The sequence below is a fragment of the Leopardus geoffroyi genome, chromosome B3 (genome assembly GCF_018350155.1).
Source record: "Leopardus geoffroyi isolate Oge1 chromosome B3, O.geoffroyi_Oge1_pat1.0, whole genome shotgun sequence".
In the NCBI taxonomy this organism is placed as follows: Eukaryota; Metazoa; Chordata; class Mammalia; order Carnivora; family Felidae; genus Leopardus; species Leopardus geoffroyi.
The window spans coordinates 84,456,906-84,484,535 of NC_059337.1; the positions used below are offsets into that span (position 1 = coordinate 84,456,906).

General features: G+C 38.0%; 1 long non-coding RNA gene across 4 annotated transcripts; it reads right to left on the reverse strand.

Annotated features, from left to right (window-relative positions):
• Positions 1–8,740: 8,740 nt before the first annotated feature.
• LOC123583552 lies at positions 8,741–27,389 on the reverse strand. Of its 4 annotated transcripts, XR_006704937.1 has the most exons (6): positions 26,641–27,389; positions 26,001–26,069; positions 16,541–16,938; positions 13,849–13,943; positions 10,183–10,226; positions 8,741–9,720 (listed from the first exon to the last, which is right to left on the reverse strand). It is a non-coding gene; the product is annotated as an uncharacterized LOC123583552 (long non-coding RNA). The 4 variants fall into 4 exon arrangements; XR_006704939.1 differs by lacking the exon at positions 16,541–16,938; XR_006704938.1 differs by lacking the exon at positions 10,183–10,226.
• Positions 27,390–27,630: the final 241 nt, after the last annotated feature.

Consider the following 27,630-nt stretch of genomic DNA (forward strand, 5'->3'; position numbering starts at 1 on the left):
TTAACTAAATTCACATTTGGATCTGATGTTCCCATGGTGTGTGTGGTGGCTTATGGGTTCACTCTGTAGCAAAAACATGGAGATCACAAAGGCTTTCAAAATAAAGTTAAGGACTCATGTTTCCTATGCTTAAAAATATTTTGCGGGGCACCTGGGTGGCTCAGTTGGTTAAGTGTCGACTTTGGCTCAGGTCATGATCTCATGGTTTGTGAGATTGAGCCCTGCATTGGGCTCTATACAAGTAGTACGGAGCCTGCCTAGGATTCTCTCACTTCCCCTCACTGCCCCTCCCCTACTTGCTCTCATTCTCTCTCTCTCTCTCAAAATAAATAAACTTAAATTTTTTTTTTTTTACTGTGATAAAATATACGTAATACAAAAATTACCATTTTAACCATTTTTAAGTACGCAGTTCAGTGGTATTAAGTAATGTTGTGCAATTATCACCACTATCCATTTCCAGAAATTCTTCATCATCCCAAACAAAAACTCTGTACCCATTAAACGTAACTCCTCATTCCTTCCTCCCCCCAGCTCCTGGTAAACTATCTACGTTCTGTCTCTATGTATTTGCTTATTCTAGGTACCTCACGTAAGTGGGATCATATAATATTTGTCCTTTTGTGTCTGGCTTATTGTACTTAGCAGGGTGCTTTCAAGGTTCATTCATGTTGTACCTCGTATCAGAATTTCATTTCTTTTTTGAGACTAAGTAATACTACATGGCATGGATGTACAACATTTAGTTTATTCATCTGTTGATGGACATTTGGGTTGTTTCCATCTTTTGGCTGTTGTGACTAACTCTGCTATGAAAATTGGTGTACAAGTATCTGTTTGAGTTCCTGCTTTCAATTTTTTTAGGTATATATCCAGAGGGGGATTTGCTGTATCATATGACAATTCCCTTTTTCTTTTTCTTTCTCTCTTTCTTTCTTTTCTTCCTTCCTTTCTTCTTTCTTCCTTTCTTCTTTCTTTCTTTCTTTCTCTTTCTTTCTTTCTTTCTTTCTTTCTTTCTTTCTTTCTTTCTTTCTTTCTTTCTTTCTTTCTTTCTTTCTTTCTTTCTTTCTTTCTTTCTCTTTCTTTCCCACCATATTGTTTTCTAGTACACACCATTTTATATTAGCATCATCCATGCAGGAGGATTCCAATTCTCCATATCATTACCAACACTTATTATTACCTGTTTTATTTTTTAATCATAGCCATCCTAATGAGTGTGATGTATCTCTCTCTCTGTTTTAAGTTTATTTATTTATTTTGAGAGAGGAGAGAGAGCATGAGCAGGGGAGGGGCAGTGAGAGAGGAGAGAGAGAATGCCAAGCAAGGCTCAATCCCACAAACCATGAGATCATGACCTGAGCTGAAATCAAGAGTCAGACACCCAACCGACTGAGCCATCCAGGTGCACCATGAAGTAGGATCTCATAGTGGTTTGGGTTTGCATTTGTCTAATGACTAGCGATGTTGAACATTTTTTCATGTGCTATTGGACATTGCATATCTGCTTTGGAGAAATGTCTATTCAAATCCTTTGCCCACTTTTTTAATTGGGTTGGGTTTTTTCATTACTGAGTTGTAGGAGTTCTCTATATATTTTGGATATTAATCCCTTATCACATACATGATTTGCAAATATTTTCTGTCTTTTCACTCTCTTGATAGTGTCCTTTGATGTGCGTAAGGTTTTAGTTTTTATAAAGTACAATGTATCTTTTTCCTTTGTTGTTTTGTGCTTTGGGTGTCATACCGGAGACAACATCTCCAAATCCAAAGTCATAAAGGATTCTCTGTATGTCTTCTTCTAAGAGTTTTATACTTTTGCTCTTATATTTAGGGCTTTGATCCATTTTGAGTTCATTTTTTTATATGCTGTAAGTTAAAACCCAACTTCATTTTTTTGCATGTATCGGATATTCCTATGCCTTTTGGGTATGTTTATTTTTCTCATTTATAAACTTAAGATTGTAATAGTCACATCCTATATTTGTCTTAAAAAATTATTATATAGGGGTGCCTGGGTGGCTCAGCAAGTTAAGTGTCTGACTTCGGCTCAGGTCATGATTTCCCTGTCTGTGAGTTCGAGCCCCATGTCGGGCTCTGTGCTGACAGCCTGGAGCCCGGAGCCTGCTTCAGATTCTGTGTCTCCCTCTCTCTCTCCTCTTCCCTGCTCTCTCTCTCTCTCTCTCAAAAATAAATAAACATTAAATTTTTAAAAATTATTATATATTATTTTATTGTTAAAAGGCTAACTACACTGTGGACAACTTAAAAAGTAGATTTAATTCAATAAGACACTTTTAACGTTGATTATATTTCATAGGCTGAGTATACTCTACACCACAGCGTTTTAGGGGTGTATAAAAAAAGACCTCAGTGTGGGAAAGAGAACTGGACTGGGGGCTGAATTTAAAAAACAAAAAAGAGGATGTTACCAAAAGGAACCAGCTCTAAAGATGAGCGCTGTGCTTCAGCAATGGGTTTGGGGACAACTGGTATCAAGACCCCTGCCCTGGGTTATACCATGAAGGACTTTTATAATGAGAAACTGAGTCTAGAGAGTCTTCTGAAGCTCTTGTGGAATAAAGGAATTTCTTGGTAGCTCAGAGCAGGTCATTTTTGTTTTCTGCCCAGTGTTAACCCCAGGACCCTGACTACAAACCCAGGGTAGGCGTCCACCCTCCCACTGAGCCCTGCTCACCCCTGTGGCCTGGATCCACATATTCGCAACCTCACATTCTTCCCTGGTGACCGCCTGCTCCTCCTGAGCCGAGCCAGCTGAGCCGGGATCCTCCGCGCAGGCACAATCCACGCAACTCTGAGGCCAGCGCTCCGCCCAGAGCAACCCAGGTCCTGCAGGGCGCGCCCTACCGGTTGTGCCCCTGAGCTGAGGGATGGCCGCCAGCCTGAAGAGACCTTCAGATCATCCTGTGTATTCCAGGACCCGATTTCTGAGGAAAGCATTTTGAAGGGCTCTCACCAAAAGCAAAACAAAACACTTTTGTTAAGACAGAGGTCTAAGCGGGCCTTTCCCCGCCGGCAGAGCTTCCGAAGGGAGCAAGTTGCCGGTCGAGCACAGAGAGTGGGTCCCCGCAGGGGTGGCGGTGAGGGAGAAGCAGAAGGGACCGGAAACATTTACAGACCCAGCCTCTAGCGAGGTTATGAATGGAGCCCAGGTCAGAAGGTTGTGACGTAATGAGACAATTACCTACCTGGTCACCTACACCATACTGCTTATGATTAAATGGTAACTTTCCAAAGCAGATGCTCAGGCTACCTCGGTAAACACGTTACATGTGGGATAGATATAAGAAGTCATAAACTTAAGCGAGAAGGGGCTGATAGTAACTGGAAATTAAAAAGTGGAAAATAACCCCAAGATGATTATGCCTAAAAGCTTGCTTAGAGACTAGCTAAAATTGTTTAAAACGTATTCTCTTGTTGAAGATTTCCTAAGGATGGAGATTCTAAGAGCCTATTTAAAATAAGTTCTTATATACATTTAAATGGAATCCGTATTAGTGAGGTAGTGGATATAATGGGGAAAGTCCAGGACTTGGAACTGGGGCAAGTGAAATTGAATCCCTGGTTCTGCCTCTTTTTGAATGTGTGAACCTAACCTGGGGCAAGTTACCTAAATTTTCCCACCCTTAATTTCTTCATCTTTAAAATAGGAATAATAATAGCATTGATGTTATAATACTGTTACAAGAAATGAATGAGGTAGACTGTATGAAACGTATATTGTCTAGTGCTATACAAATGTTAATCCTTCAACAAACTTGTGTTTTGCAAACTACTTGTACAAAAGGTCATCCCTTCTATGGCCATTTATTTCTATTTAAAAAAAATTTTTTTAATGTTCTTTAAATTTTATTTTTGAGAGAGAGACAGAGTGTGAGCAGGGGAGGGGCAGAGAGGGAGACAGGATCCAAAGCAGGCTCCAGGCTCTAAGCTGTGAGTGCAGAGCCTGACGTGGGGCTCGAACTCATGGACTGCAAGATCATGAAGTGAGCTGAAGTCCTATGCCCAACTGACTGAGCCACCCAGGCGCCCCAATTTATTTCTATTTTTTAACTTTATAGTCAACACTGACATCTTTCCTTTTCTCTACATCATTATATTGGTCACTGGACACCACTTTAAAATGGCTATTTGTGGTCATGTTATGGATGTAATTTTGGTAAGGCCAACCTTATGAAAATGTATGATTTTCTGTGAGCCTAAATTATATTTATAATTCAGATGCCACCAAGAGGATGGTGGTCCCTGGTTTATGGTTGCATGGACTTATTGTTTAGTCTATTCTTTGATTTGGATAAGAGAATATAGTCTGTAAGTTTTTCTACCATATCTATTTATTAAGAATAATAGTCTTGCCATTTGCAACTACGTGGATGGAACTGGAGGGTATTATGCTAAGTGAAATTAGTCAGAGGAAGACAAAAATCATATGACTTCACTCATATGAGGACTTTAAGAGACAAAACAGATGAACATAAGGGAAGGGAAACAAAAATAATATAAAAACAGGGAGGGGGACAAAACAGAAGAGACTCGTAAATATGGAGAACAAACTGAGGGTTACTGGAGGGGTTGTGGGAGGGTGGATGGGCTAAATGGGTAAGGGGCACTAAGGAATCTACTCCTGAAATCATTGTTGCACTATATGCTAACTAATTTGAATGTAAATTAAAAAAAATGAATGAAATCTTGCCATTTGCAACACAACAACAAAAGAATAACAGTCTTAACATGAAAAGATATTTTTCCAAAGAAGACATACAGATGGCCAAAAGACAAATGAAAAGATGCTCAGCATCACTCATCATCAAGGAAATGCAAATCAAAACCATAATGAGATATCACCTTACACCTGTCAGAATGGCTAAAATAAAAAATATAAGAAACAACAAGTGTTGGCAAGGATGTGGCAAAAAAGAAATCCTCTTGCAATGTTGGTGGGAATGCAAACTGGTGCAGCCAGTATGGAGGTTCCTCAAAAACGTAAAAATAGAACTACCCTATGATCCAGTAACTGCACTACTGGGTATTCACTCCCAAAATACAAAAACACTAATCCAAAGGGATATATGCACCCCTATGTTTATTGCAGCATTATTCACAATAGCCAAATTATGGAAGCAGTCCAAGTGTCCATCAACAGATGAATGGATAGAGATGTGGTACATATATACAATGGAATATTATTCAGCCATAGAAAAGAATGAAATCTTGCCATTTGCAACAACATGCATGGAACTAGAGAATATAATGCTAAGCAAAATAAGTGAGAGAGAGATGCCATATGATTTCACTCATATGTGGAATTTAAGAAACAAACAAACGAGCAAAGGAAAGAAAAAAGAGGGAGAGAGACAAACCAAGAAGCAGAGTCTTAACTATAAAGAACAAACTGATGATTACCAGAGGGGCGGTGGTGGGGGTTGGGGGAAATAAAGCGGCCAAGAGTACATTTATCATGATGAGCACTGAGTAATGTACAGAATTGTTGAATCACTGTATTGTACACCTGAAATTAATATAACACTGTATGTTAGCTGCACTGTAATTAAAATTAAAAATTTAATGTAAAGGGGGTGTCTGGGTGGCTCAGTCGGTTAAGCATCTGACTTTGGCTCAGGTCATAATTTAGCGGTTCATGAGTTTGAGCCCCGCGTCAGGCTCTGTGCTGACAGCTCAGAGCCTGGAGCCTGTTTCAGATTCTGTGTCTCCCTGTCTGACCCTCCCCCGTTCATGCTCTGTCTCTCTCTGTCTCAAAAATAAATAAACTTTAAAAAAATTAAAAAAATAATAATAAAAAAATAAAAACTTAATAAAAAAAAGAATGGGGCATTCACTTTCAAATGCCTCCTCTCTGTAAAGAGAGCTTTCATACTATTCTTACTTTCTGATCTTATACTCCAATAATCTTTTGCCTGCTGCTCATTTAAAAAAAAAGAATAATAGTCTTCAAGTATGACCTCTTCAATTACTAATGAGATATTCTGGACATCATATTCAATAAGATTTAAAGAAGCATAAGCACTCATACACAAAACCCCTCCCTCAGTCAATTTCAACTCTTTTTTAATAATACCTTGCCCAAACCTCCAAAGGTTCTTTTGGAACTGAAGTCAGAGCTGGAATGTTGCACTTATTAGGAAGGGTGAAAGGTGAAGGCAGTAGAGGGCTGCCGGAATGGCGCATTCCTGAAAGCCCTGAAGAACAGGTGGGTCTAGTTGCCCATGTGGAGCAGGTAGGGTAGGAACTAGAAAGGAGTTGTGGTGTGTTTCAAATTAGTCATTGGGATGTCAGGGAGAATGTTGACATCAAGTCAGGACCAAAATGATCGAGGAATTAGGAAACCAAAAAAGATGTCTTACCAGGGCATAAATTAGGGACTAGACAGAGTCAGGCTGCAATGGGAAAAGTCAGTGTATCCTTGGATTAAATCTTGTATGCAAAAAAATCCCACTTGGAAACTAGAATCTCCCTTTGGGTTGATGGTCAAGAGTGTCCCTTTGGGTTATCTTCTTTAAAAAAAAAAAGATATTTATTGACCATTTGCTATGTTCCAAGTATTCTGAGCGCTTTGCTTGTATTTTTTAATTTGTATAACACCTCTATGGAGTAGGCAACCTATCTGCATTTTATAGAAGAAGAAACCAAGGTGAAGTTAACTAGCTTGTCCAAAGTTACTTGTCCAATATTGAGTATAGCTCAACTATTACAGCTGTGACCCAATCCATACAGTCTGACTCCAGAGCCTGCACTCTAAACCATTAGTCTATGGCTCTTTGCCATTTGAACTCATGTTTATCATTTTGCCATTTTACTGGGCTCAGCCTAGTCTTGAGAGAGATGGTTGACGACATGCAGATCAGGTCCAGATATTATTTAGTCTAATTTTTCTTGTTAAGAGCATAACATTTAAGAAAAAACTTAAAGAAGTACAACTTAAGGCAAAACATCTTTATCTCCTTTAGGTTAAAAAACCTCTAGTTTGCTGCACAAAAGCTCTTGACATTTTGTCATCAGAATTCTTCATGGCTGATTTTTCTCAATTTTGGATTTGTTCACTTATAGAAGAGAAGTTGGTCTTATTTTCCCTCCTTCGAGGAAAGACCATATTTACCTCTCTGTATTCTAAACTCTCAATCCCAGCATTGTTCCTCCCTGGAGGCATATTCGATGTAAAGGGATTCCAGGATGTCCAAATGAATATGTCAACTAATGAGATATGTGTAATTAGAACTCAAGAGAAATTAGGGCTATGAATTTGTCTATTGTTAATAAAGAGGTTATAGCTGAAGTTATGAGGTTAAGACCTCCAAGGAAAAATAATCAAAAAATGAAAAAAGAGGGCTCAGTCCAGGTGGAAAAGACTATGTAGATCATTCTAGTCCAATCCTTTATAAAAATCTCAACTCCCCAGAATAAAATCATCCTACTTTACTACTATACTTGTGATAATGGAAATTTATTAACCCCCTACATACTTTCCCGTTATCACTGAAACAAATTACTACAAATTTAGTGGTTTAATAACACACAAATATAATCTTACAATCCTGGAGATCAAATGTCCAAAATGAGTTTCACTAGGCCCAAATCAAGGCGTTGACAGGACTGAATTCCTTCCAGAGACTAGTAGCATGTGTTTCCTTGTCTTTCTGGGTTCTGGAAGTTCCCTGCATTCCTTGGCTTATGGCCCCTTCCTTCATCTTCAATGCCAGCAACATAACATTTTCATATCTCCTTTTCACCCTGGCCTTCTGCTTCCATCATCACTACTCCTTCTCTGATTCTCTTCCCTCTTCCATTTTATATTTTTTATTTTTATAGAATTTCTCTTTTTTTAATGTTTATTTATTTTGAGAGAGAGTGCATGCATGAGAGAGAGAGCAAACGGGGGAGGGGCAATGAGAGAGAGGGAGAGAGAATCCCAAGCAGGCTCTGCACTGTCCGCGCAGAGCCCAACCCAGGGCTTGATCCTGTGAACCATGAGATCATGACCTGAGCCGAATTCAAGAGTTGGACGCTTAACCAACTGAGCCACCCAGGCACCCCTCTCTCTTCTATCTTTTCTTTCTTTCTTTCTTTCTTTCTTTCTTTCTTTCTTTCTTTCTTTCTTCCTCTCTCTCTCTCTCTCTCTCTCTCTCTCTCTTTTTCTCTTCTGTCTTTTAAAAACCACTGTTATTACAATAGGCTTATCAGGTAATCTCCTTAAATTAAGATTCTTAAATTAATCACATCTACAAAGTAGATGGCCTTTTGGCATGTACAGCAACATATTCAGGGGTTTCAGGGTTGAAGATGTGGATACCATTAGTCTCTCTACCACACCCTCCCAAAGTAGCCTACAACTCTAATGGCTAGAAAGTTCTCATTGAGCTAAGCTTTGTTTACATGTAGTTTCTATATATTGATCCTGGCTTTGTTCTCTAAAGTCACAAATACCAAGTTTAATATCTGCCACATAACTCTCCTTCAGATATCTGAAAACATATTGATCCCTCTCCCCTTGACAAAACCATATCTTCAGCGGTTTCATAAGACATAGGTTCAAATTCCTATTACCCTGGTTGGCCTCCTTTGATACTTTTGGCTTAGCAATGCTTTTTTACAATTTTTATTTATTTATTTTGAGAAAGACAGAGTGTAAGTGGGGGTGGGACAGAGAGAGAGGGAGAGAGAGAATCCCAAACTCCACACTGTCAGCACAGAGCCCAACACGAAGCTTGACTGCACAAACTGCGAGATCATGACCTGAGCTCAAATCAAGAGTCAGATGCGTAACCGACTGAGCCACCCAGGCACACCCCTCAATGCTGTTTTGAAAATATGATGTTGTCTGACCAAACAAGAATAGACGGGGCCAATGTCTCTCTGGTTCTACACACTGAATTTTAATTAATAAAGCCCAAGGTTGTAGTTTACTAAAATTCTTGTCCTTCTAGATACTGCTTCAGATACTGTTGAAGGACCTGTTTACCTGAACTACACTTGTAGAGTCAATTTTTAACTAAAATGCTGGCATTTACAATGGTTTATCAAATAACTTTTTAGTGTCAATGAACAAATTAGTAACTCTTAACTACATATGATCTATTCAAACCAAATACATGTGGGTTTCTATCAAACCATTAATTAAATGTGAAGTGCAATAGAGACCATGACCAATCCCTACAGCATAAATGAAGGACTTATCCAAGAAAACATTTATCTGCTTTTTGGAGCCAAAGTCTTCAGGCAAGATCTAACTGCATTATAATCTGATCCATAGTTTTTCATCATGTCCACAAAGAGTTCAATGTTCTATACTCTTCATATAGCATTCTCCTTTACTACTAATCTACCAATATTATCTGAAAAAGAAATAAAGTTAGTGTGGTTTACCCTGCTTTCAGTAAACACATGCTGGCTCCAAATGATCCCTGTCCTATCCTGTAAGTGCACTCAAATCATTTATGGAAACCCATTCTCAACTTTTTCCTGGTACTAATGTTAAATTTGTCAGAATACAGTATGCAGAATCTACCTTTCTTCCCTTGCTGAAAATCATGTTGCTCTGTCTTTATGGTCTTTTGACCCCTCTCTTCTTCCTTACAATTCTTCAACTATCAATCACTTCAATGAGGTACAGCAGGGGACAGCTTCATCTGGAGATGGTCTTGGTCTGGGCTGGTTTGTGTGGCAGGTTCAACTCCTCAGATACTGATAGTAAGGGACACAAAGAGTGGGTTCAGCACATGAGAGGAATGGAGCAGGTGGGATATGTGGAAGTTGTATCAGGTAATACAAAATACAATTTCATTGCTTTCAATTTAAATGCTTATTTACTTAAGAGCTTTCTGATGAGTCTACAAAGTTGAAAGTGACTAGAGGAGCAATAGGAAGCTTTTTGTTCTGAAGCACAGACTTTGATTGAATACATATTGGCAACAGACATCAATATACAAGGTAAAATATGTCCAACCAACACAACCAACAGTGAATAGGTTTTTATCACAGTTTATCACTTTGCCAAACTAAAACGATTTATTTTTATATGTGAATAGATTTTACTTATGCTATTAAGAAGATATGTCAACAGAAGCAAAATCTACAAATTTGATGATCTTTAATAAATAACACAGTAAAAGACTTTTAGCGTGATAATTACAATTAGGTACACACCTGGTTTTATATTGGTGCCCTCCAGCCTTTGTGGAGGGTATAGTCTGTTTCCATAATATAGGAAAATATAAATATTGAACACAGATTAATTTAAAAGTGCCTTTTAATGTCAATAATGAGAATGATTTTTGGAAATGGTTCTCCTCTTTGGAAAACTTGCCCACGGTAGACTTCCAGTTGATATAAAATGATTAAAACTTGATAGGATAATAATTGTAATAATCCCTTCCAAATTATTGGTTTCATTTTAATTTGTCTATATTAGCAAACTTTCTCTCTAGCACCTTCAATCCTAATAACAAGTGTTAATGACAAGCATACAGAGGAAGACACTCTATGTGTTGAGATGCCATAGACATTTCTAATAATTATCCTTTATGAAAAATATAAAAATATATAAAAAATCCTTTCTTTAGGCATCTGGATGTCTCTGCATTTGGTCAGATTTTTCAAGTTTTTTTTTTCTTAGTTTATAACATCTCATATTTCAATAAGAAAAAATTTAAATAACTCTAGCACTTACAGCATTATGTTTTAAATTAAAATACAGGGGGAAAAAAAGAAAAAGAAAAAAAAAATATAGGGGCTCCTGGGTGGCTCGGTTGAGCGTTTGACTTTTGATTTTGGCTCAGGTCATGATCCCAGGGTTGTGGGACTGAGGCCCATGTCAGGATCTGTGCTGAGCTTGGAGTCTGCTTGAGATTCTCTCTCCCTCTGCCCCTCTCTCCTGCTCATGCTCTTGCGCTCTCTCTTTCAAAAATAAAAAACAAAAACAAATTAAAAATAAATTAAAATGCAAAGCTATCATGTTCAAAACAGTATGGTACTGGCACAAAAATAGAAATATAGATCAATGGAACAGAATAGAGCAAGAAATCCATGCTTATACAATCAATTAATCTATGACAAAGGAGGCAAGAATATAAAATGGGGGAAAAGATTGTCTCTTCAATAAATGGTGCTGGGGAAATTGAACAACTACATGCAAAAGAATAAAACTAGACCACTTTCTTATGCCATACACAAAAAGAAACTCAAAATGGATTAAATACCTAAATGTAAGACCTGAAACCATAAAACCCCTAAAAGAAAACATAGGTGGTAATCTCTTGGACATCAGCCCTAGCAATATTTTTCTGGATGTTTCCTCAAGCAAAGGAAACAAAAACAAAAAAGTAAAAATAAACAGGTGGGACCACATCAAGGTAAGAGATTTTTGCAGAATGAAGGAGACCATCAACAAAATGATACAATCTACGGAAAGGGAGAAGATATTTGCAAAGTATATATCATCTAAGGGGTTAATATCCAAAATATATAAAGAACTCATATAACCCAACACCAAAAAACCCCCAAATAATCTGATTAAAAATGGGCAGAGGACCTGAATGAACATTTCTCTGAAGAAATGGCAATACAGATGGCAAACAGACACATGAAAATTTGCTCAATATCACTCATTACAGGGAAATCCAAATCAAAACCACAATGAGATATCACCTCACACCAGTCAGAATGGCTAGTATCAAAAAGACAAGAAATAACAAGTGTTGGTGAAGATGTAGAGAAAAGGGAGCTCTCATGCACTACTGGTGGGTATGTTAATTGGTGCAGTCACTATGGAAAATAGTATGGAGTTTCCTCACAAAATGTAAAATAGAAATACCATAAAACCTAGTAATTCCACTTCTAGGTATTTACCTAAAGAAAATAGTACCATTATTTAGAAAAGATATATGCACTCCTATGTTTATTGCATAAATTATGTTATTTATTTATTTATTTATTTATTTATTTATTTATTTTTTAATCTTTTTTTTTTTTTTCAACGTTTATTTATTTTTGGGACAGAGAGAGACAGAGCATGAACAGGGGAGGGCAGAGAGAGAGGGAGACACAGAATCGGAAACAGGCTCCAGGCTCTGAGCCATCAGCCCAGAGCCCGACGCGGGGCTCGAACTCACGGACCGCGAGATCATGACCTGGCTGAAGTCGGACGCTTAACCGACTGCGCCACCCAGGAGCCCCCCTATTTTTGTTTTTTTAAAAAATGTTTTATTTATTCTTGACAGAGAGAGAGAGCATAAGCGAGGGAGGGGCAGAGAGAGAGGGAGACACAGATTCTGAAGCAGGCTCCAGGCTCTGAGCTGTCAGCACAGAGCCGCACGCGGGGCTCAAACTCACGGACCGCGAGATCATGACCTGAGCCGAAGTTGGACGCTCAACCGACTGAGCCACCCAGGCGCCCCAAATTGTTATTTATAATAGCCTCAATATGGAAGTAACCTAAGTATCCATCATAGATGAATGGATAAAGAAGATGTGATAAATATATACAATGGAATATTGCTCATTCATAGAAAACAATGATATCTTGCCATTCACAACAACATGGATAGATCTTGGAGGTGAAATAAGTCAGACAGAAAAAGACAAATATCATATGATTTCACTTGTATGTGGAATCTAAAAAACAAAAACAGCAACAAACTCATAAGTACAGAGAACAAACTGGTGGTTACCAGAGCGGAGGGGTAATGAGGGGATGGAGAAATAGGTGAAGGGGATCAGAGGTACAAAATTCCAGTTATAAAATAAATAAGTCATGGGGATGAAAAGTACGGCATAGGGAATATAGTCAACTATATTGTTGTAACACTGTATGGTGACAGGGATGGTGAATAATTGTGGTGAGCACTGAGTAATGTATAGACTTGTTGAATCATTATGTTGTACACCTGAAACTAATATAATATTGCATGTCAACTATATTTCAATTAAAAAATGCAAAGACTATTTATTCCCTTATAAGGGTAGGTAGATGTGTTCATTAGAACATAAACTCCCTAACTCTGGAAAATAGTATGGAGGTTCTTCCAAAAGTTAAAAATAGAACTACCCTAGGGCCCAGCAATTGCACTACTAGGTATTTACCTAAAGGATACAAAGATACTGATTCAAAGTAATACATGCACCCAGATGTGTATAGCAGCACTATCAACAATAGCTAAATTATAGAAAGAGCCATCGACTGATGAGTGGACAAAGAAGATGTGGTACATATATGCAATGGCATATTATGAAGCCATCAAAAAGAATGAAATCTTGCCATTTGCAATGATGTGGATGGAGCCAGAGACTATTATGCTAAGCAAAATAAGTCAGAGAAAGACAAATACCATATGATTTCACTCATATGTGGAATTTAAAAGCAAAACAGATGAACATGGGGGGAAAAAAGAGAGGGACAGACCATAAAACAGACTCTTAACTATAGAGAACAACTAAGGGTTGTTGGAGGGGATGTGGGTGGGGGGAAGGGCTAAATGAGTGATGGGGATTAAGGAGGGCACATGTTATGATGAGCACTGGGTATTATAGGTAAGCGATGAATCACTAAATTCTACTCCTGAAACTAATGTTACACTGTATGTTAACTAACTGGAATTTAAATAAAAACTTGAAACAAACAAAAAACCCCACACGAACTCCCTAAGCACAGAAAACTTGTGCTATTTGTCTTTGTATCCCTCCCCCTGCACCCTGCTCCCTGTACTTGGGACAGGGGGAGTTCTGTAAATGTTTACATATGAAAATATTTCCTTTTAGATCACCTATAGGAAAGGAACAGAGCAAAATAATATATATATAAAGATTTTTACTCACTTTATTTAGTACATCCACTTTTCTACAGATGTGTGGTGTTTATTGTCTCTGGAGAGCAACAGTAGTTTGAAGCTCAAGGGACAGTTTCCCATGACCTAAGCAATGGAATGAAGAGAATAACTAAATTCCAGTTTCATGCATTTGAACTGCTCTTAAACTTTAGTCAGAGTTCTTTATAACCTTTCACAAAATGGGCCAAGTCAGTTAAGGAAAGTTACTGAGAAGCTTTGAGGATATGTGAATCAATGAACGCGAAGAACTGTTCATTTTAACAACCATGTTTGTACACATTAAGAATAGTGCTATATAAGTTTTATATGTATATAAAATGAGTAAATGTCCTTTGGCCTACAGCCCTCTAAACACTATTATTCTACTTACAGTTTGGGGTTTGGACCTTAGTGCATCCAGGATTTTGGTCCAGTTAGTCCTTTTGCATGAATGCATGTATGTGTACACGTTTGTGTGTGTGTGGATTGTGTTTGCTTTTATATCAGGATTTCCTATTTGTCTCTAGCAGTCACAAGTAACATTGCTTCATAAAACCACTTCAGGTGGCAGTTTAGAATAATTATTTAGATTTATGATCTTGTAAAGCAGGATATTTTTTTGATAGAACATATGTAAGAACTTTTCTCATTGAAGTCCTAACAATAGAGAAAAGTAATTATCCCAACCTTCCACAAAAGATTTGAAAGTCAATGTAGCCCTAAGAAGTTCATTTTTTTCCAACCATTCTTAGTTTAAAAAATTCATGGAATAGGGGTGCCTGGTGGACGTTCAGTTGGTTAAGCGTCCGACTTCGGCTCAGGTCATGATCTCATGGTTGGTGGGTTTGAGCTCCGCTTTGGGCTCTGTGCTGATAGCTCAAAGCCTGGAGCCTGCTTCAGATTCTGTGTCTTTCTCTCTGCCCCTCCCCTGCTCACTCGCTGTCTCTCTCTGTCTCTCAAAAATGAATAAATATTAAAAAAAATGGAAAAATTCATGGAATATTTTGAGGAAGTAGATATGTTCATTATCTTGATTGTGGTATTGCTACAGATATAGGTACATATATCAAAGCTCATCAAATTGTACACTTTGAAAATGTACAGATTATTGTATGTCATATAACCTCAAAAAATGTTAAAATTAAGCTCCTTAAAGAATGAGTGAGCCATAATTATATAAAGCAATTATAGATGAATGCCACAAACATAATATTGAGCAAAAGAAGTCAGATACAAAAGAGTACATAATATGTGATTCACTCTTAAGGGAGAGTAATGACTGAAAAGGGGTATAAGGAGGTCTTCTGAAATGGTGGTGATTTTGTTTCTTGCACTGAATTGCATGGGTGAATTTACTTCATGAAAATTAAATGAACTGTGCATTTGTGCACGGGGTCTTTGTACTGACCAAATTGTTCTGTATCTTGATGATGGTGGTGGTTACACAAATCTATAAAGATGTGATAAATCTGCATAGATTTTTATACACGCGTACAAATGAGTGCCTGTAAAGGTGGTGAAATCTGAATAAATTCTATGGATTATACCAATGTCAATTTCCTGCTTTTGATATTATACTACATTTATGTAAAATGCTACTACTGAGGGAAACTAGGTGGAACTTCTCTGTTCTAATTTTTCAACTTCCTGTGAACCTATAATTATTTCAAAATGAAAAAATACTATTGTGTTAAGTGGAATTTTAGTGCAAGAATGTCTGTTGGATTTTCTGTTTATTTCCCATCTCTAAAAGTTTCTCTACTTTCCCTCAGGATTCTGGTGAAAGCTGTTATGTTCCATCTAACTGGCCTCAAACCTACATGGCAGTCAATTAGTCCAGGGGTGGGCATCTGTCCTAATACAGACAAATCAGAGCCTTTTCTGGATATGGAATTTGGACTAAATTATGGTATTTGGACTAAATGAGCCATTTCTCTTTTTATGCCTGGACTATAACTTTTAAACTCAAGAGCTTCCAGGCTGTCCTCTTTTTCATGATGTGGTCAAGGGAAGCAGAAGAACCTAGTCTACAGAGAGGAGGTGGAATGAAGCACATGTACAAAGAGAGGGGGAGACTGGAGAAGGAGAGTGCTTTGGACATTTGTCTTCCTGGTTCCTTATGTGCGGTTGACTATCTGTCCTTGAGTTCTGTGAGATGCTTCTATACCTTTAAAGTAGATTTGCCTTCTTATCTAAATAAGGTCCATTTGGATTTCCGTTACTTTCAACCCTAAAGAATCCTAACCAATACACTTAGGAAGATGCAAACTGAGGCTTACACTTAGAGTACTTTTTTTTTTTTTTAATTTAAGAAGTATGACTTTACAGTATCTGAGATAAAGATTTCCACTTCTCCATCGTACAATTGCACAGGATGTACTGACAATCATTTAATCACACACCTCATTTTCAGGTGAGAAAGCTGAAGCCAGAGAGGTTATGAGACTCAGCCAAATCATACAGCTGGTTTCTAGAGGATCCAGAGCCACCAGCACCTCACCTCCCTCACTTCAGTATTACATAGTATGTCCTGGAGGGAAGCACCAGAATGTTCTACTCAGGGTTTCATCTGCTTGTTTTTAGTGTATTGGCGGCATAACTAAGGAATCAGAATATAATTAACAAGGACCTACATGAAAGATCAAATGAATAAGGGGTAGGGAATACTGATATAAATAAGAGTTATAATTACAGGTACTTACTACTAAAAAAAAACCTTTAACTTTTATCATTATTAGTCATAGAGATATTCCATTTGTCACTTAGACATAGTCTTCTGAGAGTCAAAGGAAACATAATTTCAGGACAGATTACTCAAACATTTTAATTCAAATGGTGAGCGTCTGGAAGTGAGGAAAAAATTTAAGACTCTATTAAACAGGATGTCAATACTCATTTTGACGTAAACTTCCTGAGAGGTGGAGGTTTGCTCTGAAACTTCCTGCTTGGTCATAAAGAGGAACGAGGCAATTGGAACACATTAGTCTTTCTCTCCCAATCTGGTCCAATGTGGTTGATTAAAAATGCTGATTTTGGTTTATTCTTAAAAAACACAAGTAGCCAAAGCACAGCATTGTGTTGACTGTATTTCGGGAGGCACCTGCAAGGTGAGAGAGAAGTATTACCCAGTTTTAAATAAAGAGAAGTCTGATAAACACGTGACTTGCTGGAAAGCAAAGCACAGAATAGAAAAAGTGTCATTTGCAGCTTTCAGTTTTATGTTCCCTTAATGGAAGTAGCGGCTCTTACCCTGGCTAGCACATTGGAGACTTAAAGTTACAGCTGTCTACTTTTTGATGAAAGTTGTCTGCCACTGGTGGCTATACCCCAACTCTCTGTGGTGGGGTTGTGGATGATAACACAGTCCTGTGTTATGTACACATGTAACTCCCCCTACTCTTGTCCTCCCCTAAACCCGTATTGTGTCTTTTTTTTTTTTTTTTTTTTGGTAATTTCTTCTGCAGAGGGGCATTTTATTTTATTTTGAAGATTTTATTTTTAAGGAATCACTACACCCAATGTGGGGCTCGAACTCATAACCCTGAGATCAAGAGTCACATGTTCCACTGACTGAGCCAGCCAGGTGCCCAGTAAAGGGGCATTTTATTTATTTATTTTTATTATTTTTAAAAAATGTTTATTTTTGAGACAGAGAGAGAGAGCGCGAGCATGAGTGGGGAGAGGAGCAGAGAGAGAGGGAGATACAGAATCCACAGCAGGATCCAGGGTCTGAGCTGTTAGCACAAAGCCCAATGAGGGCTGGAACCCATGAACCACAAGATCATGACCTGAGCTGAAGTCAGATGCTTAACCGAGTGAGCCACCCAGGCGCCCCATAAAGGGCCATTTTAATAACTAATTTCCCGAGAATAGAGATCCCAGCTCTGTCACCACCTCAGGTGCGTATGCTGTTGTCCCCAATGTGTTCTGTTTTGTTTTTGCTGCTAATCCCTAAGTCCAATAATTGGCCAGTCAATGATGCTGCATGCTGATTCTCTGTGATCTCACTCCTAGCACCACAGGTGACCAAGGACCATTCTTAGTCTTTGGGTCTCTTTTGGACCCACACACTGGTTTGGCTTCCGGTCTCTCTCAATAGGCACAGAGTCTCTAACTTTCTAGGACCTCCCCCAAGAATGATAGCTAGAGATCCTTGGTCTTCATTCCCTGGCGCTGCACTCTCCCTGAGAGAAGGCACTGGCTCATTCACATGTTTGATACTTAAACTTTGAGCTAGGGAGAAAGAAGAAACTTTTCTCACTATAGAGGTGCCCAAAAGGAAATAAGTAACTAAAAATAATAACTGCTTAAAAAAAAAAAAAAAAAGGAAGGAAGAAGCAAAAAAAGAAAGAGTTCCCAGACCCTTAAGATTTTTTCTGGGGGAGGGGCCCCAACACTTTTCTGTTTAGTTGGCTTCCCAATGTTCCCACTCCTTTCTGGAACATTTTCTATTTCACCTTGGCATACAGCATTGCATTTTTGTAATATTGCTTTGCAAAGAAATTATTAAGTGTTTGGCATTAATATTTGGCATAATATTAATTTATCCCTCCTACTCCTGAAGCCCCCCTTACACACAGTTCTACCTTGCAGCTCTGTCACAGAGGCTAGGCTAACAGAAAGATAAATGTATTTAGTTTAATTTAGCAAATACTTGTTAAATGGAGAGGTACCTTGAGAAAAATTTGAAGCTCGTAATCCTATAACGGTGAATCTCTGATAAATATCAGACATTGACAATTGATACTACCAAGATATAGACAATATATAGACATTCAGAAAGTGAGGATGGGAAGAGTGATGCCAAATGAGAATAATGGAACTTCAGAAAAGTAGTTAAAAATTGCTGTAATTTTCTTTGACAACAAAAGGAATACCAGCTTTTCATTCTTTTTTTTTTTTTAATTTTTTTTTTCAACGTTTATTTATTTTTGGGACAGAGAGAGACAGAGCATGAACGGGGGAGGGGCAGAGAGAGAGGGAGACACAGAATCAGAAACAGGCTCCAGGCTCTGAGCCATCAGCCCAGAGCCTGATGCGGGGCTCGAACTCACGGACCGCGAGATCGTGACCTGGCTGAAGTCGGACGCTTAACCGACTGCGCCCCCCAGGCGCCCCCCAGCTTTTCATTCTTTACACACATTTTTTTTATTACGTTTCTTTATTTTTGAGAGGCTGAGAGAGACAGAGCATGAGTGGGGGAGGGGCAGAGAGAGAGGGAGACACAGAATCCTAAGTAGGCTCCGGGCTCTGAGCTGTCAGCCCAGAGCCCAACATGGGGCTCAAACCCATGGACTGTGAGATCATCACCTGAGCCCAAGTCAGACACTCAACCTACTGAACCACCCAGGCGCCCCTACCAGCTTTTCATTCTTAAAAGTTTGAAATATGCAGGGGCACCTAGTGGCTCAGTCGGTTAGGCATCTGACTTTGGCTCAGGTCATGATCTTGTGGTCCGTGGGTTCAAGTCCTGCATCCAGCTCTGTGCTGACAGCTCAGAGCCTGGAGCCTGTTTCAGATTCTGTGTCTCTCTCTCTCTCTGCCCCTCGCCTGGTCACGCTTTGTCTCTCTCTCTCTCTCAAAAATAAAATAAACATTAAAAAAAAAAAGTTTGAAATACACAGAAAAGCAGAAAGAAAGAAAGAAAGAAAAAAGCCACCTTTGAGATAATCACTGTTTACATCTGGGCATATAACTTTAAACATTTTAATTATATGTACATTTATACACATATACACAAACACATGTGTAATTGGGATCATATTCTATATAATACTCTGTGACCTCTTTTTTTTTAAATTTCAAATCCACTGTATAATCCTTGTTCAAAATATAGATTATAAGCATTCAAGAAGCATTCTTGTTCTAATATAATGACCTAGGAGTAAGGATTTCAATAATTTTCAGGCCTGAGGTAATTATTAAGAAATGTTGATGTACAATTGTATGCCTTTTTAGGAAAGAGTTAGCTAGCTATCTTCTACTGATATCTGTGAAGGTTTCTTCATTTCGACCACATCAACTAATATTCTCTACTTCTATCTATTACTATTATAAAGATGCATCAGTATTTTAATAGATTGGCACCACTTTTTCTTTAAAGACCAATTGGTATAACATTTTATTTATAAAATTCAAAATATTCCTTAGTCATACAAAATGCAGGAGAATGAAGCCCTAAACACCAATTTCAAGATAATGATACCAATGTTACAAGTCAACCGTGAACAGCATCTCCATTTAGGTTTTACTCATATATTGTATATTATGCTGTCATTAATCTTCCACGGAAAATTAGATATGCATGAATCCCACCTAATGAAGAAAGGCATTTCATATTGTTCAAGCAGAAACAAGCAACCACGTGATTTCACATATCCACAAGGAATAAACGAATTTCGTGATTTAAGAGCAGAAATACATTAATATTTGCTAGTCACAAATCTCAAATAGGGTCAATGTAAAAAAGGCACATATTGAAATTACTGATAACTGTCCAAAAATGTATCCCCTGAATCTTCTGAAGCATAATAGCATACACATTATCTAAGAGCTTAACTTTGGATTGTTCCTTACATAAGTATTCTGATTTAGAGTGATGTCTGAAACGAGTGACTGGCTTACTGCTGTCTACTGTGAAATCTGTGACATTTACTGACATTTGATTTTCAATTAAACACTTTTCTATATATTGTAACCTCATTTTTTAACCTAACAATACATTGTGAATACTTATTCACATTCTGACATATTCTTCTACTTCTGATTATCATTTCAGAATATGGTTGCTCTGTCCTTAATCTCTATTAGACATTTAGTTTGTTTCAAATGTTTAACCATTATAAACAATACTGTGATGAACTATCATATGTAAGTAATTCTATAAATGTCCGGTTATTTTCTTAAGTTCCCAGAGATGGAAGTGCTTAGTCAAGGTCTTTAAACATTTTAAGGCTTTTATGACACTACTATCAGCAACATATGAGGATCTCATATTCTGATGGGTAGAACTTTTCTAGGGGTGACAATATTTCCTGTTTGAAGCTTGATTTGTTTTGAAGATACAGAAAATTACATAATAGAGATTTTTCTCCCTGGTATGCCATAGCAGAAAAGAGATATAGTGCTCCATCTATTCTACCCTGTCAATTTGGTGTCTGAGGGGGGGAAGGTAAGATTGTGTTTAAGATGGTGTCACACCCTTGGCACATGAAGCACAATATGTAGATCAAAGAGGAGAAAGCCCTGGGCACTTCTTATCTCCAGGGTGCTCTTGCTAAATGCCTTCCTTGCAGTATTAAGCAGACTGTAGGTGGACAGAATAGGTCTTTTCTTACCTGAATTTTCTCCCCTTCAAAGATGATAACTAATTTTGTTATTTTCATTAAATATTCATGACCTGAGGGGCACCTGGGCGGCTCAGTAGGTTAAGCATCCGGCTTCAGCTCAGGTCATGATCTCACGGTTCATGAGTTTGAGTCCTGCGTCGGGTTCTGTGCAGACAGCTCAGAGCCTGGAGCCTGCTTCGGATTCTGTGTCTCCCTCTCTCTGCCCTCCCCTGCTTGCACTGTCTCTGTCTCTCAAAAAATGAATAAATATTAAAATTAAAAAAAAATATTCATGACTTGAAAGATCAGGTCTACTCAAAGATATTTAATGGCAAACTATATAATTTTTATTAAAAGAAAGAAAAAGAAAACCAAGTGGCATTAACTTTGATTTGAGTATATACATGATGAGAGTTAATCCCTCCCTGTTTTAATGAGTATGGCATTAAGTGCCTATATCTTGATTTTTCGTGCAGTGCAACCTATCATTGAGAGATTTCAAAGCTGTTATTTAAGATGTTGATTATATAATGTATAGATGTCATAAGTGTGTGGTTTAATCTGTTAAGACACACTTAGAGAAGGGAGCATGAGTGTATTATTGTCACTTTTACAAATCTGTATCAGTATATACATATATACATATATATATGTATTCATGACCTACATATATATGTGTGTGTGTATATATATATATATATATATATATATACACACACACACACACACATATTTATGTGTATATATATATATATACACACACATATATATATAGTAATATACAGGTATACTGTATAGTAAATACTGTATAGTAAATTTACTATACTACTGTATAGTAAATATACAGGTATACTGTATACTAAATAGTAATATACAGGTATACTGTATAGTAAATAGTATACCTATATAGTATATACTATACTATACTATGCTATATAGTGTGTATATATATAGTGGTGGTGGCTCAGTCAGTTAAGTGTCAGACTCTTGATTTCAGCTCAGGTCATCATCCCAGGGTTGAGGAATCGAACCCCTCATTGGGCTCTGTACTAAGTGTGGAGCCTGCTTAAGATTCTCTCTCTCTCCCTCTGCCCCTCTCCTCCACTTGTATGCTCTTTTTCTCTCTAAAATAAAAATAAATAAATGACAGTAAGTAAAATATTAAAAAAAGAAAAATATTATGTAGTACAAAACTTCAGTTGGTAATTTATTTTACTTGCCTAGCACCCTCCACCTCCACTCCTCTCCCAGTTAAGATATACACCCCACGGGGCACCTGTGTGGCTCAGTCGGTTGAGCGTCCGACTTCAGCTCAGGTCATGATCTCACGGTTCTTGGGTTTGAGCCTGCAAAGGCTTGTTGCTTTCAGCACAGAGCCTGATTTGGATCCTCTGTCCCCTCCCCCCCACCTTTCCTCTGCTCACGCTCCCTCTCTCAAAAATAAATAAACTTAAAAAAAAAGATATACACCCCAAAAAGACTGTGACCTTGCTTATCTTGTTCACTGCTGCATACCTATCTTAAATAGTTCCAGATATGTAGTAAAAGGTCTACAAATATTTTCTGAATGAATGAAAACTAAAGCCGTAATTCAAAAAGAGTAAAAAAAATAAAAACCAAAACAGCATTGCATTTATAAAATACTATAAACAAAAGTCCCAAAGGCATCCAGTTGTAAAACAATCCAGATGTGCCAACAGAGTTGCAAATTTAATCTAATTCCAAACTTTAAAGTGGTAGCATGCATTACTGCTTCAATGAATGATGATATTAATAGTAATACTCAGAATGAGTAATAAATGCATAGTGGGGTTCATAATATCAGTGTCAGAAGTAGCCCTTCTGACTGAATTCTGAGATTCAGACTGATCTGATCTGAATTCTGAGATTCAGGTATTCTGACTGAATATTTGAGAAAAGGAAGAGATCAATCCATGTAGACAAATGTTTAAACCTGTGGCAGATGAAAAAAGGAGGTAACTGCAGAAGCAATTTACCTTTTTTCTTATTGTGTGGCTTCTCTTTATTTTTTGCTTTTTCACCTTTATCTTTTAAAACAAAAGGACTAAAAAGCACCTGGGTGGCTCATTCTGTTGAGTATCTGACTCTTGATTTCCACTCAGGTCACGATCCCAGGGTTGTAGGATTCAAACCCCGCACTGGGCACCATGCTGGGCAAGGAGCCTGCTTAAGATTCTCTCTCTCTCCCTGCCCCTCCCCCACCCCCGTCAAAAATAAACAAAACGAAACAAAAGGATTAATTTTGGAGGACCTGAGTGGTTGGATCTTTGGTAAACAGGTAACTTAAAAAATTTTAGGAGAACTAAAGTATGATAAACTTAATAGAAGCTTAGAAGGCACATCTTTTTTCAGATGACTACCATATGCACCCTTTACAGCTTGACTTTTAAATAAAGTCTTAAATATCAGAAGAAGGCAGAAGGCTTGTTTGATTTTTTTAACTTGGTTTTTATTATAAAATGTATCATATACACCAAAGAGCATATAAAATCTAGAAGTAGATTTTAAAGAACTATAGAAACATCAATATATCCACTAGTTTGAGAATAACTCTTTTAAAAGTTTATTTACTTATTTTGAGAGAGAGAGAGCATCTGTGTGCAGGGGGGTAGGGGCAGACTGAGAGAGGGAGAGAGAGAAACCCAAGCAGGCTCCTTGTTGTCAGCAAGGAGTCCACTTGGGGCTTAGTCTCACAAACTGTGAGATCATGACCTGAGCTGAAATCAAGAGCTGGATGCTTAACTGACCGAGCCATCCAGGTGCCCCGAGAATAATTTCTTAAATGAACTATTTATGAGAATTGTCAGATCATTTGTTCTCCTTTTGAATTTTCACAAAATGGTGGCTGTTTATTTAAATAGCTAGGTCTATTCAAATCCACAGTTCTGATAATTTCCACTACAGAATACTTATTTCCGGAATCAACCATAGTTACTACAGAACTAGGAGTATATTATTTTTCAGAATAGTGGAAAATTGTACTGATGGCTCACAAAAATAGAACCTCATAGTTTCTTAATGGAAAAATATGACTGGAAACTACAATTCTTTCAGATTGATTTCTAAACTCAGAAGTGAGATCATGATACGATCACTTGGCATGTATCTAAGCTTTTTCTGGACAATAACTACCTTGACTGGGTAAAGAATAAATCTTCTCAGATGCATATTCACTTCTTCTTAAGTGAAATTTGAGTTAGGGATAAGTTACTATTTATCATATGGAATCTGTATTAGTTTTCTATTGCTGTACAAGTTACCACTTCATGAATAAAAGCAATAGACATTTACTCTCTTATAGCGTCTATGGGTAAGGAAGGTAGACATGGCTTAGTTGGGTCTTCTGACTCTGGGTCTCTCACAAGGCTGCAGTCAAGGTGTTAGCTGTGGCTGCAGTGTTTTTAGTGTTCTTAGTGCTTGACTAGAGGTGGATCCACTTCTATCTTACTCGGAGGACATTGGTAGGATTTAGTTCCTCTCAGTATGTTGCACTAAGGGCCTCAGTTCCTCTCTGACTGTTGACTGGAAGCTGCCCTCTGTTCTTTGCCACCTAGACCTAACCACTGAGCGGTTCACAACATGGCAGTCTCCTCCATCACAATGAGCAAGTGAGAGAGCAAGAGAGAGAGAGAGGAAGATGGAAGTCATAGTCTTTTGTAAACTAATCTCAGACACACCTTTCCACCACTTTTGCCATATTCTATTCATGAGAAGCAAGTCACTGGGTCCAGCCAACACACAATGGGAGGGAATAACAGAAAGATGTGAAAGTCAGCAGGTGGGGATCATTGGGACCCTCAAAAAGGAGAAGATGCTGTATTTTTAGGTGATTAGTGAAGGATAATTACCACCTCTCTTGCCTAATGGCACTCTTACATAGTAACATTTCTACTATGCCTTCCTTTTTTTTTTTATCAGAAGTATCTTTCTGGGCTCATTCATCCATTCGCCAGGAATGCTGACAATACAGCTTTTAGGCGATTAAGCCTGGTGGCCACCTTGCTGTATTACAAGCCCTTTTCAGTTGTACCACCCTTTATGTGTGTTTGAAACTTTCCATGCCTTTGGTCAGCCCGATTATTTCTTTGTTTGGAAAAAGTGAGATAACTCATCTGAGGTGATTTTCCCCCTCACAGGGGAAAATATATTTATTATTTCACTTTGAAAGCTTTCTTTTATTTTTTTAAATGTTTATTTTTGAGACAGAGAGAGAGAGTGTGTGTGAGAACAGGGCAGGGGCAGAAAAAGAGGGAGACACAGAATCTGAAGCAGGCTCCAGGCTCCAAGCTGTCAGCATAGATCCTGATGCAGGGCTCAAACTCACAAACCATGAGATCATGACCTGAGTCAAAGTCAGACACTCAACCAACTGAGCCACCCAGGAACCCCTGAAATTTTTCTTTTCTTTTTTATTTATTACAAATTCTTTAATGTTTATTTATTTTTGAGAGAGAGAGAAAGCCCGCGCACATGAGCGGGGGAGGGGCAGAGAAAGAGAGGGAGACACAGAATCTGAAACCGGCTCCAGTTTCCAAGTTGTCATCATCACACAGCCTGATGCTAGGCTCGAATTCACGAACCACGAGATCATGACCAGAGCCAAAGTTGGACCCTTAACTGACTGAGCCACCCAGACACCCCTGAAAAATTTCTTTTTAAAGTAATTTCTTCTGACTATCATTCTATAACTTGTGCTGGAAAAACGACCATACTCATCTTTGGCTTCATTAGAGTAAAATCTGGTCACTTGAAAATTAAGTTTTATGCTCAATATCTTTCATAATTTAAAGAAAAATTTTCCAATTTTACTTACAGGTAAAATTGCAGTGAAGGGTGGGTTTTCAAAAAGCTGCCAGTGCTAGAGTCTGTTTAATACTTGAAGCTGTAAAGTTGAGATATGGTAATGATTAAAAGGGTTTTTGACATGTTTTCTAAAAGGCTTTGGGTATTTAGTTATTAGCTAGTACTACATTTTGTCAAAGTATCGTGATTGTTTCTTGCGTTTCTTAATTGTTCATTTCAGGCTTTTTTTTGCCTTTCCCACTTTATTAGCTTCCTCCATCTTGAGAAATGATTCAAAAAACTTAAATTAGGAAATAAAAAAAATATATGGTATGATATCTGCTATCACCAGAGACCAGAATTAGTCTCTCACCTAAAATAATTTAGAAACTGGACAAAATGTATGAAGTCATAGTTTTCAGGGATCAAAGAGCAGGCAGTGCAGGACAGAGATTTTTCAGAGAAGGAAATAAACAAGGTGATTCTTATAATTGCTCTGGCTGCAGGAGATCTTTTCAGGCTGCAGCATAGGGAGGAGGAACCCAAGCAAAGCTCGGTCACCTCTCTGAGCAGAGGAAACAGAGTTGGAAGATCTGGGAGGTGAAAGCATCAGAATTTCAGGTTGAAAACCAGAGGAGAGAGCTGCACAAAAGAAGAGCTTGGGAGAGTACCTCTTGAGTCTTCAGCTGAGTACTGATCGGTACAGGCATGTGAGAAAACTACCAGGGCCAGAGGAAAAAAATCACTGGAAAAGAAGAAGCACAACAAAACTTGGGAGTCACACAGGGTCAGGAATAATTTGTGTTCCAACCAGATAGAGTGGAAAGACCTCATATGTAGGGCATCGAGTAGAGTCTTCAGAAGGTTATCACCTTAGCAGTTGGGCCAATAAGCCGTAAATGAAGGGCTCTTCTGGACCTGCCCAACAAAGCTTAAACGTGAGACTTGAAAGGCTCAAACTGTTTCCAAGTAACATAAATGTATCCCAGAACAAAGCCCAAAAAATGTTTATACAAAAAATCCACAGCACAATGGCATGCAATAAAAAATTAGAAGGCATTCCAGCAAGCAGGCAAATACAACCTATAATGAAAAAAAAATTAATAGAAACAGCCCCAGAAATGACACAGATGACAGAATTAGTTAAATTAATTAGGAACATTAAAACAGCTATTATAATACAACTCCATATCTTCAAAAAGTTAGAGGAAAGTGTGAGCATGATAAGAGGTATGTAAGATCTTAAAAGGACCCAAATCAAACTTCTGGAGATGAAAAAAGAAGCAATGCTTCAAATGAACGATACTCTGAATGAGATTAACCGCAGATTGGACACTACTGAATAAAATGTCAGTAAGTTTAGGGTGCTCAGGTGGCTCAGTCAGTACAGTATGCCACTCTTGATCTCAGGGTCGTGAGTTTGAGCCCCACGTTGGGTGTTAGAGATTACTTAAAAAAAAAAAAGATTAGTAAACTTGGAGACACAACTATAGAAATTATTCAAAATGAAACAGAGACAGATAGAAGACTGGGGTAAAAAAGAACAAAGCATCACTGAACTGCAGGACACCATGCAGCCTAACGTATGTGTCCTTAGAGTCTCGAAGGGGAGGAGGAAGACTGATGAATGGAATGCATATATGAAGAAATCATAACCCCAA